Source organism: Bos indicus, chromosome 16, assembly GCF_029378745.1.
Source record: "Bos indicus isolate NIAB-ARS_2022 breed Sahiwal x Tharparkar chromosome 16, NIAB-ARS_B.indTharparkar_mat_pri_1.0, whole genome shotgun sequence".
Taxonomy (NCBI): domain Eukaryota; kingdom Metazoa; phylum Chordata; class Mammalia; order Artiodactyla; family Bovidae; genus Bos; species Bos indicus.
This window is the reverse complement of record NC_091775.1, coordinates 649,042-670,231: the sequence shown is the minus strand read 5'-3', so window position 1 is coordinate 670,231 and position 21,190 is coordinate 649,042. Positions and strand designations below refer to the sequence as shown.

The following is a 21,190-nucleotide window of genomic DNA, read 5'->3' as shown; positions in this document are numbered from 1 at the left end:
AAATAAACCCAGCTAATATGATCTTATCATTATGAAGGAGTATAGATGAATGAAGCAGAGAGGGCATGGCTACTACAGTCAAGCATGTTTTAACATGCAGAGCTAAAGAACAAGTGACGTAAATTTTAGAGCCCCTAAGAGTCTCAGAGTTTAAAAGAATGAACAAAATAAATACTGAAGTCTGTATGAAAATGAAACGGTCAAGGATAAACAGGATCCACTCACAGGGAAGAAAAGATGTCAGAAGTTGCTCTAATGGATAGTGAGATTTACTTCAAAGTTAACATAAAGAATATGTGGTAATGGCAGGTACTTCAAATGAATATAAGAAAGACTTATGAAACTGAATGAGGTAGATTCATAATTAGGTCCAGTTATTCAAAAACATCTCTGTTAATCTATTATAATTTTTTCATACTTCATTATGGATAAAGAGCATTTCTTCTTCTTTGGATTATGAGTGCAAACCTGAGACATGAATGAGTATGTATGTCAGAAGAAGAGAAAATACAGCAGTTCTTAACTTGGGCTTTACCACTGGGTAATCATTATATCTCCTTAGAAATACATTTAACTTTTTCTCAGTATTCAGTATTATTTTAAACACCTTTTACTGAACTGTATTATACTGGTATTCAAATATTGGTGATGCATACAGAATAGTGATGCTATTATTTTCAGGATCTTCTTGCTTAAAATCAGGTAATATTTTTGTAATGCAAACTCAAAAGTCCTCATTTTACCTGGAGTAAAATAAAGTTTTGAGAAAAGCTAAAAGTTGCATTTTATAGAACTGAATCAAAAGAGTTAGTTATGAGAACCTGAGTACAAATTTAACCCTAACCCTAACCTTAACCCTGACACTAAACAGAGTTATCATCTGTGTTTGCAGCAGTGTTACAAATCACAACATAAACTGTAGCATAAGGAATGAGTCTCTAACAATATATATCTTTTCATCACTCTGACTTCCATAATGTATTATTTCTATATTAACTCAGAAATAATTGTAATTGTAGCTCATCCTGACCATCAAAAAAAAAAAAAAAGTAAAATGCAACATACAATTTATTTGAAACATGATCATATATTTACTTAGAGGTAAACTAGCATCAGAAATATATAAGAAAATTATTAGGGATAATATGAACATAACATATCTATTTGAGTTATACACAGCTTGACTTTAATTCAAGTGGTTTTTCAGTCCTATTGGACTTCTGAATTATATTGAGGGAGAAAGCAGTTTCATAGTTCTCAAACTTCTGACTGTCTCTTTCACACCTTTATTCCTAAGGCTATAGATAAGAGGGTTCAGCATAGGAATCATGACAGTAAAAAACACAGTGGCTACTTTGATGAGGAGCCACGAGCTTTTGGAGTTGGATACACAATAAAGGAATAAGACAGTCCCGTGGAAAATGGTGATGGCGGTCAGGTGGGAGGCACAGGTGGAGAAGGCTTTTTGGAGTCCAGCAGCTGAAGGCATCCTGATGATTGTGACAACTATGAAAACGTAGGAAGTGAGGATAATCAGGAGGCTACATACCTCATTGAGTGTAGAAATGATGAAACACGTCAGTTGACTGAAATGGGTGTCAGAACAGGAAGCAGAGATGATGGCAGAATACTCACAGCCAAAGTGATGTATGACATAGAACTGCAGAAGGACAGCTCCAAAAGAGAACATGTGATTGTCCAGGAACACATTCCACCCCACGTGTAAGTCCCGGCAACAAGGATGCTGCAGAGCTTAGGAGACACAGCAACTGTGTAGAGCAGGGGGTTACAAACAGCCACAAACCAGTCATAGGCCATCAATGCTAGCATGGACATCTCCGTAATCACAAATGCACAGCCAAAGAAAAACTATGCCATGAATCCTTTGAAAGGGATAACTCTGTCTTCCACTACTAAGATATCTAGGAGTTTGGGTGTAAATACACTGGAAGAACAAATATCCCAAAAGGATAGACAGTTAAGAAAAAAGTACATGGGTGTGTGGAGTTTGAGACTTGTCCTTATGATCACTATTATGCCAAGGTTTCCCACCAGAGTGACTGTGTAAATGGTCAGGAACACCAGAAAAAGGGGTTCCAGGAGGCGTGGGTATTCTGAGAAGCCCAAGAGGATGAACATAGTCACAGAGCTCTGATTTCCTTCACTCAGAACCATGGATCTTGATTTAAAAGATAAAAATAAAGAAGAATTAAATTTGGGCAATGAAACATGAGAAGGTGGAGTAAAAGAAGCTCAAGATTGCTCAACCTAAGCTAGTGAAGGCAGTGTGATCAGTGTATACCCAGGGATGTTCTGAAGTGTCAGGTTGAAATCTTTGCTCAACAAAATTGGCTTTATCCTTTAGAACTTAAGTTTCTTTATCTGGAAAATAAGAAAGAATAGTATTTATCAATAGTAGTATTATATATAAATGATTCCTGAATGAGTATAATGTTTAGAGTATTAAATATCCCCAAGATAGAATATAATTATATGAGAACACAGGCCACATAGAAGGAAATAAAAAGAAAAAAACTAAACAAATCATTGATTGGGTTATGGCAGTCATATGATAATAGCAGAATTGGCCTGGGAAAGATTAAACATTTTTAACACATAAAGAAAAATATAATAGTAAATTTCTCTGGGGTTAAACATATAACTGCACATGCATGATGATCCTGGGACTAATAAAAGTAGAATTTAGCCTGTATATTGCTGTTTTCAGTTCATATAGGTTTCCTCTGCCAAAAATCTTCTGGATTCCACATCCCTCAGATCAGAGTGAAAGGATGATCCTAGGTTAAATCAACTCACCAAATGCCAGATATCCTTGGTGTATTTCTATGATGGATTCCTTGCTAACACTAATATGCTGCATACACATTTTGTATCAAAATTGAAATTTTTGTTTAAATGTTTCCAGTCCTTTAATCAGAAAGTTGATGATTCTTGCAAAATATAGTTAATAATAATAGCAAGAAATATAATCTGTTATTTTTGCAACAGTCAAGAAATTGCAGGAGAATAAACATGTCCTTGACTAATAGGCAGGCCTAGAAATTATACTTCATAATGGTGTTTTAATTTTATATCTAACCACCTAACCCTAGGGACTCAAACCCTGAAGAATTCTGATAGAGTTTATTGTCATGAGCTATAGACAGAATAACTAAAAGAAAATTCCTCTTCTGTAATTTACAGTATGATTTCTCTTGTCATTGACCTATTGCTGATGTTTTTAAAAATAATTCACCTCCATACAGAGGCTGTGTTTGTGCATGCTAAGTCGCTTCAGTCGTGTTGGACTCTTTGTGACCCCATGGACTGTAGCCCACCAGATTCCTCTGTCCATGGGATTCTCCAGGCAAGAACACTGGAGCAGGTTGCCATGCTCTCCTCCAGGGGATCTTCCTGACTCAGGAATTGAACCCCTGTCTCTGTATGTCTCCTGCACTGGCAGGAGGGTTCTTTACCACTAGTTCCACCTGGGAAGACCATACAGAGGCTATACTTCTTAAAATCATGAAAAATTATGTTAGTATATTTTCCAATGAACCTAAGCCAAGATATGGCTGATAAAATGTGCTTTTTAGTCATATATATCTCTATGTACATTGATATGGAAACACACTTAACATTACACTGTACATAACACACATTATACTATACATACTTTTGCATTTAGCCAGTTAGGCTTATTATTCATTGTGCCCTGAGTATAAGTGCCATCAGCTATGGGTTGGTAGAGTGGATATTGATTAGGTGTCATGAGCCTAGCTTGGACAGCAAGGACATCCAACCAGTCCATCCTAAAGGAAATCAGTCCTGAGTATTCATTGGAAGGACTGATGCTGAAGCTGAAGCTCCAATATTTTGGCCACCTGATACAAAGAACTGAGTCATTGGAAAAGACCCTGAAGTTGGGAAAGATTGAAGGTGGGAGGAGAAGGGGCTGACAGAGGATGAGATGGTTGAATGGCATCATTGACTTGATGGATGTGAGTTTGAGTAAGCTCCGGAAGTTGGTGATGGACAGGGAAGCCTGGCATTCTGCAGCCCGTGGGGTCACAAAGAGGCAGACACAACTGAGTGATTGAACTGACTGACTGATCAATGATATTGCTGATAGATCCAGCTATATTTCTGTACTACAGTCACAGAGGTCATAGCACTAATATTTTTAATTCATCCATGTGATCCCTGCACCTACTCCTTTACATCACATATCAAGAAAGGAAAAAAAGGCCATATAAAATATTGACCCAATAAGATGATACTACATAGTTTCTTTGGAGGAGGAAATTGCAACCACTCCAGTATTCTTGCCTGGACAATTCAATGGACAGAGGAGCCTGGAGGGCTACAGTCTAGGGGGTCTCAAAAAGTAATACACAAATGAACATATGGACATATTCATACACACACACATTCACATACACACAGGCACACACATGCACACACACATGCACACACGCAGCTTCTTGTGTAGGAAATGATATACACATATGTAGGGGCATTGGAAAACAAAGATTCCACAGATTATTCAGTGGTGGAAAATTCTGATGCAGCTAATTTTGGAAGTTAGCCAAATGGGCAACCTATAACTCAGCAGCTAATTGAGGTTCCCATTTACAAGTGTAAGCTATTTTTAATATATGGCTAAGAAATAAAGAAAATATCTGCTTACTTGTTTGATCATCTATTGTCACCACATCAGTGCAGTTGGCCTGGTATTTCAACTGAAGCTTTGTCAGTGATGGAATCAACAAATATGCTTGTAAATCCAATCAAAAGAGCATTTTAAAAGAGAATCACTTGAAATAGAAGGTTTTTGGTTTTTTACTTTTTTGGTATTTTACAGATTTCTTAGTATGCTTTTTATTACTAAGTCAAATGTAAATGATAAAGATAGTTGAAGTCCACGTAGACCAAAGATAATTAGTGCAACAAGTTTATTAATTATATAGAGTATTACTTTGTAATTCTAAATTCCTTTCTTCCAAATTTTGTTCAGAATTGCATGCTAGTTTTAGTTAAAGCAAGAACTGTGTATATGATACTAACTTGTTTCTTTTTTAAAACATTTATTTATTTATTTTTGGCTCATGGCTCCAGAGCACAGGCTTGGTAGTCATGGTGCACAGGCTTAGTTGCCACGTGACATGTGGGATCTTCCCAGACCAGGGATCGAAACAGTGTTTTTATCTTCCAATATGTAGTTTAGTTAAAGCTTGAAGACCTTAATTTCATAAGCTTTGACAGTGCTTCTAGATAGAGAAGCCCAGATTGTGCATGCTCCCACGGAGAGGTTGGGATTGCATTATGTAAATACATTTTAAAAAATGGATGTCTTAATTATTTGTGATGTGGCATCTTTTTTGTTAAAAAACAGAGATTTCAAATTCAGATTTAAAGATTTGTGAAAGTGGTAAGTGCCAAATACTCATTTAAATACTAAATGACTAAATAGTTTCATTTTCAGAATTTGTTATGCTTTTAAATAACTAAAACAAGTACAGTGAGAAAAAAAACAAAAGAAAAATTAGAAGAAATACAAGTTAAACTACAGGACAATATTTGTCAGGAGAAATGTTGAGGTTCAAGAGTCTAAGCCAGAGAGATATTAAAATAAATTGTTAATGAACCCAGACAGATTGTTGAAAAAAGTTTTTCAAAGGGAGAAGTATTTCATTTGTCTGATACAAAATCAGACTGTATCCTAACAGACACCAACAAGCAATTGGGGGAAAATATCAAAATAGACTGGAATGCCAACAATATTGCAGAATGCCACAGATCATGTGATAAAGAAAATTATTTTATAATGTTGAGGACTATATAGGCCCTGACACACAGTTTTTCCACTGAGAAACTTGGGGAACTTTCCTAGTGGCTTAATAAGAAAGAAGATTCTTTTAGGGCTACCATAAGATATTTCAGCTTCGTTCAAAGTAAGTTTTGCCAAAGTGTTGATGCCCAGAATTTTGTCGTTTCCTACTGCAAGCTCCCCAGGACAATCCAAAGAACCTATACCTCATTTTCTCCTATTTCCTGTGATCACCACAACTTTCATGACAATATTCTTCATCAGACACCCAATTTTTCAAGACATATGTGGAAGAAACACAAGCTGGAATCAAGATTGCCAGGAGAAATATCAATAAGCTCAGATATGCAGATGACACCACCCTTATGGCAGAAAGTGAAGAGGAACTCAAAAGCCTCTTGATGAAAGTGAAAGTGGAGAGTGAAAAAGTTGGCTTAAAGCTCAACATTCCGAAAACAAAGATCGTGGCATCCGGTCCCATCACTTCATGGGAAATAGATGGGGAAACAGTGTCAGACTTTATTTTTCTGGGCTCCAAAATCACTACAGATGGTGACTGCAGCCATGAAATTAAAAGACACTTACTCCTTGGAAGGAAAGTTATGACCAACCTAGATGGCATATTCAAAAGCAGAGACATTACTTTGCCAACAAAGATCCATCTAGTCAAGGCTATGGTTTTTCCTGTGGTCATGTATGGATGTGAGAGTTGGACTGTGAAGAAGGCTGAGTGCCGAAGAATTGATGCTTTTGAACTGTGGTGTTTGAGAAGACTCTTGAGAGTCCCTTGGACTGCAAGGAGATTCAACCAGTCCATTCTGAAGGAGATCAGGCCTGGGATTTCTTTGTAAGGACTGATGCTAAAGCTGAAACTCCAGTACTTTGGCCACCTCATGCGAAGAGTTGACTCATTGGAAAAGACTCTGATGCTTGGAGGGATTGGGGGCAAGAGGAGAAGGGGACGACAGAGGGTGAGATGGCTGGATGGCATCACTGATGTGGTGGACGTGAGTCTGGGTGAACTCCGGGAGTTGGTGATGGACAGGGAGGCCTGGCTTACTGCGATTCATGAAGTCGCAAAGAGTTGGACATGACTGAGCAACTGAACTGAACTGAACTGAGGCTAGAAGAAAAGACTTAGACTTATAAAAAGGATTATATTTCTACTGTGAATAATCTGAACTGGGTCTTTTGGAATATGTCATATCTTTCATACTGAAAGCTACATATCCCAAGACGAGGCAGGATAATTTGAAATTGGAATTAGATCTGAACATTTTGAAAATCACTAATATCATCTAAGACCAGAAGGTAAGTTTTTTGATAGTGTCGATCATAGAAATTGTGATTTTCTGTATACAGTAATCATTGTGTTCCAACCGTTTTCAAATATAGTAATAGAGCATTTTAACTTCACCCCATTTTTCAAAGGTAGTTTGTAATTATCACTAACATAATTTTACAAATGAAAAAATTATGGCTCATAGAATTTAAGAAATTTTTAAGATCTAGCTAAATATCAGATATAATTCTTTGGCCATGAGATACTTCTTTTAATAATGAAGACTAATCATGTGAATGAAAATAAAACTCAAATATAATTTATACACATGTAAATAAATGTAAATATTAAGTGATATAAATCATCACTTGTTTAGTTCAAACATGAATGTGAAGAACATTTCCTGGGATCAACTGCTGTGCATAATAAGGGTCTCTGTGACTTCATTAAAAGTAAAATTGGAAATGACTCTTCCTCAGTTTAATAGATTAATTTATTTGTATTATTGCACAAAACATCAATTCTTCCTACTGCTGTGTCCATAAATAGAAGAACAAATGAAATGCCTTTATGCGTTCTCCACAGTGTGGTGGATATATTCATACATGTTTCCTGAATCTCTTTTTATAACAACCTGTGACGTAGACACTATTGTTCTGTCTTGATTAGAGGAAACAAGGATGGAAGCTGCAAAGAAATGTACCCCAGATCAAGAAGTTGTAAGTAGGGGAAAGCAAGATTCTCATCTGGTCTTTCTGATTCTCAAAACAATATACTTAAACACTGGGATTGTGATTTTCAACATTTTGCAGAAGAATCTGTGAGATTATATTTTATAGGGAAATTGGAGAGAGAACAAAAAGGCTAAGGGAACATAAAAATAAAATGGATCTACAAAGAAAGCAGCACCATATGTCATTGTTGCTGTTGTTCAGTTGCTCAGTCACGTCCAGCTCTTTGTGACCCCATGGACTGCAGCATGCCAGGCTTCCCTGTCCTCAACCATCTCCTGGAGCTTGCTAAAACTCATTAATTAATTAATATTTGAGGATTCAAAAAAGCTATATTGTGTGTGTATATGTGTATGTTCCTGTGTGTCTGTTGTATTTGCTTCATATATACTTGCCTCTAAAGTTATTGAAGTAATTCAAGTCATCATGGTCATATCAAAAGAGTTTACTAGTTAAACATTGTTTTTTTAAATTAAATTTATTTATTTTAATTGGAAGTTAATTACTTTACAATATTGTATTGATTTTGCCATACATCAACATGAATCCGCCATGGGTGTACACGTGCTCCTCATCCTGAACCCCCCTGCCATCCTGCCTGAACCCCCCATACCATCCCTCTGGGTCATCCAAGTGCACCAGCCCCAAGCATACTGTTATGACATAATTTAGAGCAGAGTTAAAAATTTGAAACACAGTCAGTATTCATTAAGTTTTAGTTAATAATTATTGTTATGACTAAAAATAGTCTTTACAATTTTTAAGCCTGTGCAAAAAATGAAATAATACTATCCACATAAGTTGCTATCATGCCATAATGATGTCAGTCATTGAAAATATGTTTGCTAGCATTATAAATTTACTGGAATCAGGCAAAACACTGATTGTTCGATTACAGTAACTGTGTCCTTTCATTTCCTTCTCATCAACAATGCTCTGTAAAATTTATGCCAACTATTACAATTAGTCTGGCCCTGGGGTTCCCTTATCTGTCCTCCTTCACTTTCCTGAACCTCAACCTGCTTCATACAAGTCACACAAAGACCTCTATTAGAGTTATATCCAGCATTCCTTCTTTCTCAAATGCTTCTTCATTCTTCCACTAGTATTCCAGTTACTTTCCGTGGTTTCTCATTTTCTAAGATTAAAAGGAAAACTCTTTAACTTTGAATTTATAGTCCTTGCATCCATTTTATATTTCTTTTTTCAGGCTTAGTTGCCACTACACATGAGACCTACAGCTTCTAAGGCCCTAAGTCATCTCACATGATTCAGTGTACACAGATCTCCTCTTGCCTCTGTGTTCACTAAGTTCCTCATGATTCTAAGCATTATCTTCTCCAAGGAAAGAATTTGAGTAATTTTTCAAAATATCAGAAACTCTTTTTTTATTTTAATCACAAATAAACTCATAAGGATACAGAACTCAATAGAATTTAGGTATTTCTTACCAGAGACAATGAGTTCAAGGTTGCATTATGAAAAAATGACATTTTTTCATGTAATGTAATTAACTATAATATGAAATACATGGAGAAAAGGAATAATGTGACAGAGTTTATTCTACTGGGACTCACACAGAATCTGAAGCTACAGAAAGTCATATCTGCTGTGTTTCTGGTCATCTACGTTGTCTCTATGATAGGGAATGTGCTCACCTTGGTCACCATCACCACCAGCTCATTATTGGGGTCCCCCGTGTATTTTTTCCTGGCTCATCTCTCTTTTATTGATGCCTGCTGTTCCTTTACTCTTTGTCATTGAGGACGTATATGCATACATTTTAGTTTTTCTTAAAATTTTATTGAAAAAATAATTTAGATACCACACTATAAATAACAATATGTGCAAACAATTCTGTGTAAATCATATGCCAATATATACTTAAAGAAAATCTGTCACCAATATTCTATTTGTTATATCAACAGATATGTGTATACATGCAGACATGACACATGCGAATACATACACACAAGGAGGAGACTATATTTATCAGAAGTGTTTATTATACCTCATCCCATTTTCTTTTTTTTAAATATGAAAGCCAATTTAAAATCAAAGAAATGCAAATGCATACGTTAAATTCTGTTGTTTTCACTTTGTATCGTTTTTCTTTGGCTGGTCAAGGGATTCATCCCCTGGCACCAGGGCACTGCAGAGATTGGTAATGAGTACTGTGTCAGAGCAGCAACACATTTCTATAGTAAAGATCAATAATACTTATTTCATGTCTACCAAATGCTGAAGGAAACCTAGACTAGGCCAGTAACATAGTACTTTTCATTATGAATTGTTGCTGATATGCGCTGGAACAAATAGAAAATCATTTTAAACCAACGTTATCTGAGCTGTTTTTGAGAAACGACAATGGTAATGATTTTTTGTGTCCAAATAACTACTTCTAGAGATGGAAAATGCCTAATCCTATAACTGACAGCCAGGTGTCTCAAACATTGATGTCTCTTCTATGGTATTTTGAACATAGAATGAGACATTCATCCAATTATACTTCCATAGATAAGAAAGCAAAAATCTAGGAAAATGAAAAACTCATACAATTTTATATACATCATGATGACATGCAGACTTAGATAAAACTTTTTCAATGTGTAATATAGTTTTGTGTTTGTTTTTATTTTTCCAGGTAGGTAACAATGTTCCTTCAAAAAGTAGGTACATGATTGGGTAATTTTCTGAGTATAAAGTGACATTTACACAAAGAGACTGTGCTCTCCTTTACAGATATTTTGCAGATGTCCATACGCTCATCTATAGTTTTGCTGATCACTTTGTCAAAGTTTAGATAAGAAAAATTAAAGAATTAAAATAGAAAATTGCTCCTCTGTGACTGAATTCATTTTCTTGGGGATTACCAGTAATCTGGGAGGGAAAGTGACCTTATTTGCCATGTTGCTACTTGTTTATCTTATTAATCTTCTAGGAAACTTGGAATGATAATTTTGATTAGAATGGATCCCCAGCGGCAAACACCAATGTACCTTTTCCTCAGCCACCTCTCCTTCTGTGACCTCTGCTATTCGACAACAATTGGACCCAAGATGTTGGTTGACCTTTTAGCCAAGAACAAACCAATCCCGTTCTATGGCTGTGCCCTACAATTCTCGATTGCCTGTACCTTTGCAGATTCTGAGTGTCTCCTGCTGGCAGTGATGGCCTATGACCGGTACAATGCCGTCAGCAGCCCCTTGCTCTATGCAGTCAGCATGACCAGCATGTCCAGCATGTCTCTGCTCATGGCTGGGGTTTACCTGGTGGGAATGGCAGATGCTCTGATACACATGACATTAGCATTCTGCTTATGCTTTTGTGGGTCAAATGAGATTAACCACTTCTTCTGTGACTTACCTCCACTCTGCCTTCTTTCCTGCTCTGATACACAGGTCAATGAATTCACAGTATTTATTGTTTTTGGAGTTATTGAATTGAGCTTGATTTCAGGGATTCCTATCTTTTACTGTTATATCATCCTTGCAGTCTGAAAGATCCACTCTGCTGAGGGGAGGTTCAAAGCTTTCTCCACCTGTGCCTCCCACCTAACTGCTGTGGCAATTTTTCAGGGAAGTCTGCTTTTTATGTACTTCAGGCCAAGTTCAATTTACTCTTTAGATGAAGACAACATGACCTTATTGTTTTACACCCTTATGATTCCCATGTTAAACCCTCTCATTTATAGCCTGTGCAACAAAGATGTGAAAAATGCCCTAGAAAAACTAAAAAATAAAAGATGGTTTCAAATATTTATATCATACATATGTGTACACATATAATAGTTATTATTTTTGCAAAATTACATGGTATGATATGTGAGAAATATAATTTTATCAAATTATTTAATAAATGAGTATCTATACTAAAATTCAGCCATAGGAAACTGTTGCAGTTTTCAAAACTTGTCATGCTTCATTATGTCTTGACCTTATCTATGAAACTCTCTCTGTGCAAATCCTGGTTCTTCAAATTCTATCATGTTTTTTGTGTGTATCCATTCCTTCAAGTATTATTATTTCAAGTATGTTAATATTTATCAACTATTTACTGTTTCTTTGTCTGCCTCTAAATGCTTTACATTTCTTGAAAAATCCATTAGTTTGTATAAAAATGGACCTTATAATCTAGATGAATAAAGAGACATTTATTAACTAACCATACATACAATTCATAGTAAAGTTTAAGACTTTCATTAATTAAAAAATAGATAAAAACTTCGGGTGAAAAAACTAAGAACAAATGTCAAAACATAGTGTGCAGAAGAAAGGTTCTCTTGAATGGAGATATTAATTGTCAGATTCAAAAATAATTTGGAAAAGGAAATGATTTTAGGAAGATAATTTGACACAGAGGTCTTGAGTTGAGCAGCTGTATACCTTTTTAGGGAATTTCCAGTGGCTCAGTGCTAAAGAATCTGCCTGCTAATGCAAAAGATGCAGGAGACTCGGATTCAATCCTTGGGTCAGGTAGATCTGCTGGAGTAGGAAATGGCAACTTGCTCCAGTATTCTTGTTTGGAAAATTCCATGTACAGAAGAGCCTGGTAGGCTGCGGTCTTTGGGATCACAAAGAGTCAGATGTGACTGAACATACAGACACACACATACACACGCCTTTTTAGAATTAAGAAATCCAGAATTTAAAGCAATTTAAAGTGCCTCGGTAAATTGCATAGTTTTATTTAATAATAAGCCATCAACTCCTCCCCTTCTAGGCTCTGATTAAATGTTCCTTTTTGTAGTTCACAGACAACCATTTCCTTTAATCATTTAATTCCTTTAATCACTTTATTTGATATCATCCTGTTTGTGAAATCATGGCCTACAGTATGAGATTGTGAACAATCTTTGCTCAAGGATTCTGCATTCTGTCTGTATTATCCAAAGCACTTACCTAATGTTTGGGACACAATGGAGAAAGAGAGAGAGAGAAAAAAGTAAAGGAAAAGGAAGGAAAAAAGAATAGATAACATTTGTGAGTGTTTATTACTCATCAATAATTAACAAAATCAAAATTAACTGAAGATATTGTATGTGGCTTGAATATATGTATATACATATATATATATAATAAATTTTAAGAAAGAATATAAAATGGTTGGAATACTAGGGTGCTGATCTAGAAAGAAGATACATATCACACTAGAATTAAAGCACATCCATCTGTATACATTCTTAATATGTATCTATTTTGTCGGTTTCTATTCTACAATCTGATGCTAAAGCACTGAATCAGCATGTCTAAACAGTACAGATATATTTGAATAAGCATGTAAAATTCATGTACTTATTTATTACAGTTGCAGAAGTTAAAAACCACTGTTTCTTAAATTTTCTAGCTATGATTTTAAAGTGTCTTTGTGCCAAAACATTTCAGAATGAAATTAAAGCCCAAGAAGATTCTCTGGCTTCCACAGGGGGCATTTGTGAGAAACTGACCTCTTCCACAGAATTAAAAGACTTCAGGGGTTTTCCCCTGTACTATGTTTCCTCAATTTACACACAATATTTTAGAACTCTTATTTATGAACAGAAATATAGTATAAATCATTTTTTGAGATATATCGTCCAAGAAAAATGGAGTGTTGGTGGATTGTTGCTAATTTAGAGAATATAAATGTGTAATCTGGCCAGGTAATCTCTCTCCTTTTGATTGCCCTGTATCAGAGCATCTAAACATACATTTTATCTACATACTGGCTGTTATTATGAGATCTAGCAGCTTTCACTTTTCACTTTCATGTATTGGAGAAGGAAATGGCAACCCACTCCAGTGTTCTTGCCTGGAGAATCCCAGGGACAGGGGAGCCTGGAGGGCTGCCGTGTATGGGGTCACACAGAGTCGGACACGACTGAAGCGACTTAGCAGCAGCAGCAGCAGATGTGAAATAAAGGCAAGAATATTTTAAGTCCTATAAATGGGATTATAAAATTAAAATTGACTTATTCAATCATCTATGGGCCTCTCACCCCAATTTACCAGTATCTCCTTGGAAGGAATTTGTACACATAGATATACCTCAGCTTTTATGACTATCCTAGGGATATGGTAAAGAATCTTCCTGGAATATGGGAGACTTGGGTTCAATCCCTGGGTCAGGAAGATCCCCTGGAGAAGGGAATGACTACCCACTTCAGCATTCTTGCCTGGAGAATTCTGTGGACAGAGGATCCTGCTGGGTTACAGTCCATGAGGTTGCAAAGAGTCTGACATGACTGAGTGACTAACACTTTAAGGGTCAACACGTCTCCAGATCATCTGACTCTGACAGACAGTAAGAATTCATTCAAGAATGTCACAGAAAATTGAAACCATATCAAACATTTTTCCAGCCACAACAGTATAAAATTAGAATTCAATTAGAGAAATAAGTTAAAAAATTTGCAAATGTATAGAGCTTAAACATATCCCTAAACAACAAGGAGTTCAGAAAAGAAATTAAAAAATAATTTTTAAAAATATCTGAGACAAATGGAAATAGAAAAATGTCATTCCAAAAATTAGAGGACAATAACAAGCTACAACAAACACAGTTTCAAGAGGAAAGTTTGCAGCAAAAAAAATGCTCACATTAAGGAAAAAAAAGAAAAAGCTAGAGCTACCTTTTATACCCCAAGGAATTAGGAAAGCAAAACATGCTGTCCAAAGTTAGTAAAAGAAAAGAAATAATAAAGATCAGAGTTAAAACAAATGAAATAAAAAAAGGCAATCAACATAAAAGCTGTACTTTTCACTTCAGTTCAGTTCAGTTCAGTCGCTCAGTCATATCCGACTCTTTGCCACCCCATGAGTGGCAGCACAGTAGGCCTCCCTGTCCAACACCAACTCCCAGAGCCTACCCAAACCCATGTCCATTGAGTTGGTGATGCCATCCAACCATCTCATTCTCTGCCATCCCCTTCCCTTCCTGCTCTCAATCTTTCCCAGTATCAGGGTCTTTTCAAATGAGTCAGCTCTTCACATCAGGTGGCCAAAGTATTGGAGTTTCAGCTTTGGCATCAGTCCTTCCAATGAACACCTAGGACTGATCTCCTTTAGGATGGACTGGTTGGACCTCCTTGCAGTCTGGGACTCTCAAGAATCTTCTCCAACACCACAGTTCAAAAGCATCAATTCTTCTGCACTCAGCTTTTTTTGTAGTCCAACTCTCACATCCATACATCACTACTGGAAAAACCATAGCCTTGACTAGATGGACCTTTGTTGGCAAAGTAATGTCTCTACTTTTGAATATGCTGTCTAGGTTGGTCATAACTTTCCTTCCAAGGAGTAAGTGTCTTTTAATTTCATGGCTGCAATCACCATCTGCAGTGATTTTGGAGCACAAAAAAATAAGTGAGCCATGATTTCCACTGTTTCCCCATCTATTTGCCATGAAGTGATAGGACCAGATGCCATGATCTTAGTTTTCTGAATGTTGAGTTTTAAGCCAAGTTTTTCACTCTCTTCTTTCAATTTCATCAAGAGGCTCTTTAGTTCCTCTTCACTTTCTGCCATAAGGGCAGTGTCATCTGCGTATCTGAGGTTATTGATATTTCTCCTGGCAATCTTGATTCCAGCTTGTGCTTCTTCCAGCCCAGCGTTTCTCATGATGTACTCTGCATATAAGTTAAATAAACAGGGTGACAATATACAGCCTTGACGTACTCCTTTTCCTATTTGGAACCAGTCTGTTGTTCCATGTCCAGTTCTAACTCTTGCTTCCTGACATGCATGCAGGTTTCTCAAGAGGCAGGTCAGGTGGTCTGGTATTCCCACCTCTTTTGGAATTTTCCACAGTTTATTGTGATCCACACAGTCAAAGGCTTTGGCATAGTCAATAAAGAAGAAATAGAGTTTTTTCTGGAACTCTCTTGTTTTTTCTATGATCCAGCGGATGTTGGCAATTTGATCTCTGGTTCCTCTGCCTTTTCTAAAACCAGCTTGAACATCTGCAAGTTTACGGTTCATGTATTGCTGAAACCTGGCTTGGATAATTTTGGCATTACTTTACTAGCATGTGAGATAAATGCAATTGTGCGGTAGTTTAAGCAGTCTTTGGCATTGCCTTTCTCAGGGATTGGAATGAAACTGACCTTTTCCAGTCTTGTGGCCACTGCTGAGTTTTCCAAATTTGCTGACATATTGAGTGCAGCACCTTCACAGCATCATCTTTCAGGATTTGAAATAGCTCAACTGGAATTCCATCACCTTCACTAGCTTTGTTTGTAGCGATGCTTCCTAAGGCCCACTTGACTTCACATTCCAGGATGTCTGGCTCTAGGTGAATTATCACACCATCATAATTAACTGGGTCCTGAAGATCTTTTTCATACAGTTCTTCTGTGTATTAACAAAATGGAGGATAAATATAGCTAAATTTACCAAGAATAAGGGAGAATCTCATATAACTAATACTATAAATGGCAGCAGGGATAAGACCCTTGATACTGCACAAAAACCAAGGATCATAAGAAGCTACTATAAACAATACACATCCCCTCTCCCCCCCCAAAGAAATCAAATGCCTTAGAAGAAATTGTTAATTTCCTAAAGCATAACAATCTACAAAGCCTGAATGATGAAAAAATAGAAAATCTGAATAGACCAATTACTAGTAAGGAGATTTAATCAGTTATCCAAAGCTTCCCCAAAAGATAAGTTCAGAACCATATGACTTCACTGGTGATTTATAATATTTAAATAATTAATATTTTTTAAACTTTTCAAAAAAAAAATAGAAACATAGGCAGTACCTCCAAACTCATTTTATGAGCCCAGCATTACCTTGACTCAATACCAGACAAAACACAACAAGGAATGAAAATCAAGGGTCAATATTCCTGATGAACATGAATGCAAAACTCTCTAACAAAATATATTAAAAAAAACAAATTCAAAACTGTATTAATAAGATCATACACTATGATCAAGTGTTATTTATTCCAAGCATGCAAGGACTGTTCAACATGTGCAAGTCAATTAATGTGATATACACATTAACAAACACAAGAAAAAGTAATATAATCATCTCAATAAATGCAGGAAACAAATGACAAGATTCAAAAATTTTTCATGATAAAATTCTCAGCAAACAATTTAGAGAGGGAAAGTATCTCAGTAAAAATAAAGGACAAAAATGACAAACTCAGCTTATATCATATTAAACAGTGAGAAGGCAAAATCTTTCCTTCAAAGATGAGGAACAAGACAAGAATTCCAACCCTTGCAAATTTCATTTAACATTTTCTTGAAAGTCCTAGCCAGAACAAACAGGAAAGAAAAGAAATAAAAGGCATCCAGGTGGAAAAAGAAGTGAAATAGTCTCTTTGCAGGTAGCATCATATAATATATAGAAAATACTAAATTTTTCACCATAAACAACACCAATAAATAAATTCAGTAAATTTCAGGTACAAAATAAGTACAAAAACAGTTGCATTTCTATACACTTAACAATTATTTATCAGAAAGAGAAATTAAGAAAAAAAATCTCATATAAAATAATTAAAATAAACTTAGCCAAGAGGTGAACTATACACTGAAATTGTATTGATGAAATACAGGAACATCGTACTGCTGAAAGAAACTGAAGAAGACACAAATAAATGGAAAGATATTTCATTCTCATGCATCAGAATAACTATTATTGCTAGAATACCTGTATCACTCAAAGCAAGTTACATATTCAATATAAACCCTATCAGTTTCACAAAGAAAAAAAAAATCCCCTAGAGACATGGAACCACAAAGGATGCTTAATAGCCAAGCAATCCTGAGAAAGCAAAACAAACCTGGAGGCATCACATTTCCTGATTTCAAACTATATTATGAAGACATAGCAATCAAGAGTATGGTATTGGAATAAAACAGACACAATGGAACAAATAAGCCACCTTATACATGGTTGGTAAAGGTACAATTATGGATCCAATAATATACAGTGGGGAAGATAGTCTTTTTTAATAAATGGTGCTGGAATGACTAGAGAGCTGCAGGCGAAATAATGAAACTGTGTTGAGTTGCTAAGTCGTGCAACAGCATGGGCTGTAACCTGACAGGCTCCTCCGTCCATGGCATTCTCCAGGCAACAATACTGGAGGGGGCTGCCATTTCTTTCTCCAGGGGATCTTCCCTACCCAGGGATCCCACCAGGATCTCTTATGTCTCTGAAATTGGCAAGTAGGTTCTTTACCACTGGCTCCACCTATACTCTTTATTCCATACACAAAAATCAACTCAAAATGAGTTAAAGACTTGAACATAAGAATGGAAACCATAAAACTTTTAAACAAAATACAGGAGGTAAACTTGACATCAGTCCTGGAAATTAGCTTTTGGTTTGACACTGAAATAAACACACAAAATCAAAAATAATTAAGAATAAACAATAATAAGTAAAATAATCATTTTAATTATTGTATTAATTTAAGAATTAACAGGATGAGTGATAACATAAAATAAATAGAAAGTTTGTTTCACTTTCATTAGATGTCTAATTTGAGTGGATGGTGTAGACTTAGGGTAACAATGAATCATACTATTAAAATCATTTTACCTTTATAATATTGATCAATTTGAAGCAAGTGCAAAGAACTAAAGTTTGGCCATCACTGAAATGGTTGCATCAATCACAGGGGAAAATACAGAATTAGAAATTTAATTAATCACATGTTTGCATAACACAAAAGCATGAGGGGAAAAACTTTAGAGATGTACTCCCAAATGTCACTATGAAAAATTAAATGTGATTTGCATATGTTGTTCAGTTACCAGGAGCAAGCACCGAAAGACTTGCTGACCACAGGTAGGTTTCTAAGTAACCAAGTATAAGAGTGAAAAATAAAATACTTTATGTCTGAAGAAATAAGGAATAAATTATTTAGAAAAGTGTAGATAAATTAGTCATAGTCTGCAATCTCCTTGCAAAAAAATGATGTTTCTTTTAAATCAAGGAAAAAAGGATTAATTTTGATTAGATAAGTAAAGTTATATTAATTTTGTTAATAATCAAAATTAAGAAGATAATCTTCATGTTTTTACCACTGTGAAATGGTATATCTATACTTAAGACTTTTTTCAATATTTCACCAGTGACCACTGATATATCCCAATACAATACAAATACAAATTTGTATAAATTCAACCACATATTATATTTACTTGTTTAAAGCAAAATAAAACTCACTCATATTCCAGTTTTCATATATTAACAGGGAAACAAAAATACATGCACACACACATACACACAAATAGAAGGCAATATATCAAAGATATGTTTATTGCTCATTTTTCCATTTCTATTTTTAATGGATGTGTGTTCATGCTAAGTTGCTTCAAGTTGTGTCCAACTCTTTGTGATCCTGTGGACTGTAGCCCTCCAGGCTCCTCTGTCCATAGGATTCTCAAGCAAGAACACTGGAGTGGATGGGCATGCCCTTCTATAGGGGATTTTCGCAACCCACGTATGGAACCCCTGTCTCAGGCATCTCCTACCTTAGCAGCTGCCTGGAATAAATGAGGCTAAAATCTAAAAGGCTGTGTTGATCCTACTTGTTGTTGGAATTTGTTTGGCTGATCAAGAGACATATCTTTTGACCCCACACTACTCCTGCATGTAATTAACAATAATGTGGAATATATCTAAATAAAACCTTATGAAATATCTAATGTCTCAAAAATATGAACACTATACAGAGAATAGTAATATCATATTGTTCATTTTAAATTCCAAGATATGCTCATTGTGCGAGTTTAATACACAATCTTCAGCAAATTATGATTCCTTTTTAAGTTTTATTTTTCATTGGAAGATAATTGCTTTACAATGTTGTGTTGGTTTCTGGCATATGATTCTTAAATAACTCAAGAAGTATAACCACTTTTATGCTCAACTGTATATTTATCTTATAAATACACGGTTGTATATTCCAGTTTTGTCTCTTTAATTTGGGTGTTGTTTTCATATCATATTAACCTGTAGTGATCTCTAATCTCATGATTGATTGCTGAGATAAAGCAATGAAGTTTCACACAATTCACATACCTCACAGATGACATCCAAATTGAGGATCAAACTGTCAAAATCCTATCCTAGACACTTCAACTTTTGTCAACAACATACAATGAGACATCTCTAAGCTATGTTATGAGGATAAAGGATATAAAAATATAATGCACTGTAATAAATCTTTTTTCCAAATGTCAAGAAAAGTTAAACCTTTGATCTCACTCTTTTTTTTTTTTTTTATGAGTTCTGGATCATTTTAGAATAAAGAAGAATGGATGGAGAAAACTGCTCTTCCTTGAATGAATTTATTCTCTTGGGAATTAGTAATGACCCTAGAATCAAAGTGACACTTACCACATTTCTGGTTGTTTATCTCATTATTCTTGTTGCAAATCTTGGGATGATCATTTTAATAAAAATGGACTCCCAGCTTCACATGCCAATGTACTTTTTCCTCGGTCACCTCTCCTTCAGTGACCTCTGCTATTCCACAGCAATTGAACCCAAGATGTTGATAGACCTCCTTGCCAAGAACAAATCAATCCCCTTTTATGGCTGTGCTCTGCAGTCATTGATCTCCTGTACCTTTGTAGATTCTGAGTGTCTCCTGCTGGCAGTGATGGCTATGACCGGTACAAGGCCGTCAGCACCCCCTTGCTCTATGCGGTCAGCATGTCCAGCAGGGTGTGCTCCCTGCTTGTGGTTGGGATTTACATGATCAGCATTGTAGATGCTTTAATTAATACAATATTAATATTCCACTTGTGTTTCTGTGAGTCAAGTGAGATTAATCATTTCTTCTGTGATGTTCCTCCTCTACTTTCTCTATCTTGCTCACATGCACAGGTCAAAGAGTTAGTGATATTTATCATTTTTGGCTTCGTTGAACTGATTACGCTTTCAGGTCCTTTTCTGTCTTACTGTTACATCATCCTAGCAGTGATAAAGATCCACTCTACTGAAGGGAGGTTCAAGGCTTTCTCTACCTGCACCTCCCACCTAACTGCTGTGGCAATTTCCCAGTGAACTCTGCTCTTCGTGTATTTCCAGGCAAGTTCATCTTACTCTCTTGATGAAGACAATATGACTTCCTTGTTTTATACCCTTGTGATTCCCATATTAAACCCCCTGATTTATACCTTAAGAAACAACGATGTGAAAGAGGCTCAAAACTAATACAATTATGTAAAGTTTAAAAATAAAATAAAATTAAAAAAAAAAGAAAGTGGTTCCATTGTAAAGCTGTAGGTATATGTTTTTCTCCCACTCTTACACTATGATTAAAGTCAAAATTGTTTTGATTCATTTGGTTTAATCGATAGGTATTTTTTAATTATGTTCAAGTCATTC

General features: G+C 35.7%; 3 pseudogenes; 2 read left to right on the top strand and 1 right to left on the bottom strand.

Moving 5' to 3' along the window:
* Nucleotides 1-1,225: 1,225 nt before the first annotated feature.
* LOC139176540 (olfactory receptor 1165-like) lies at nt 1,226-2,178 on the bottom strand (annotated as a pseudogene).
* Nucleotides 2,179-8,395: 6,217 nt separating this feature from the next.
* LOC139176038 (olfactory receptor 5W2-like) lies at nt 8,396-11,631 on the top strand (annotated as a pseudogene).
* An 8,471-nt stretch (nt 11,632-20,102) lies between these two features.
* On the top strand, nt 20,103-21,190 carry LOC139176539 (olfactory receptor-like protein OLF2; annotated as a pseudogene).